We start from the raw sequence: 1,126 nt of genomic DNA, 5'->3' as shown, positions 1-1,126 counted from the left end.
TTATGTAATTAAAGATAAATTTATATTATTAATTAAATTAATTTATAAAATTATGATTATTAATTAATTTGTAATACTTTTTAACACATATATTCTATATATTGTGTTAATTTATAAAAAATATAATTACTATTATATATATGCTTTAAATATATAAACATATTTACTTTTATTTTATATTAACCTTAAAAAATTATAACTTGTAAAATTATTAATTATAATATAAACCTTTGTTTATATAAATTTATAAAATATATATTTAAAAAGAAGTTGTGAGATTAGAATACTTTTGGAACTTAACTATTTTTTTTTAATTTCATGTAATTAATAACAAATCCATATAGTTAATTAAACTTATAATATTATTTAACTTTTTATTTGGATATTTATTTTTAGTTATTTAAATTGATATTTGATAGAGTTATTTTTTATTATTTAAATTTAAATTTTATTATTTGTGTGATTTATAAATTTAATTATTAGTGAATTATATGAAATATGTATGAAAATATTATTGTATATAAATACAAGTATAAATTCAAGTTCAAATAATTAGGTACCTAAAAAGAGCATTTTAATAATTTTTTACATAATCGAATTTTTAAACAAGTTCAAGTAATTATTGAGTAGTGGGTATGTATTAGGATTCAATTTTGAATAGTAAATTTTAAAAATATTTAAATAATTATAAGATTCGGGTATTCCATTTACTAATTATATTCAGATTTGTATATTTTAAAATTAGTAAGTACTCTACCCGTTGACATATCCATTTGAATCCATCTTACTCGATTCTTCCTTGAGAGTAGCAAATTTGACTTTTGACAACATTAGAACAATTTACAAAACTTTAAACAGTATTTTTATCGATTTGGTTGCATGTACAAATTTTTTGCAGGATCGTGAATATATGAGTTGTATATATTAGTAAAGGATATATTTTACTAATTGTTATTAAAAGTGAAAAAATATAATTAAAAGTTTAAATAATAATACTTATGAATTTTTTTTATAAAAATATTGTTTACAATAAATTACCCTAACTAAAATATACGCTAAGCCATTGTCGACCGTCCGTTGTCGTCCAGTGGCTAGGATGTCTGGCTTTCACCCAGGAGACCCGGGT

The sequence above is a fragment of the Theobroma umbraticum genome, unplaced genomic scaffold (genome assembly GCF_002168275.2).
Source record: "Theobroma umbraticum cultivar Fairchild unplaced genomic scaffold, ASM216827v3 scaffold_44.0, whole genome shotgun sequence".
Taxonomy (NCBI): Eukaryota; Viridiplantae; Streptophyta; class Magnoliopsida; order Malvales; family Malvaceae; genus Theobroma; species Theobroma umbraticum.
The sequence above is the reverse complement of the archived record's forward strand: the minus strand, read 5'-3'. Positions refer to the sequence as shown.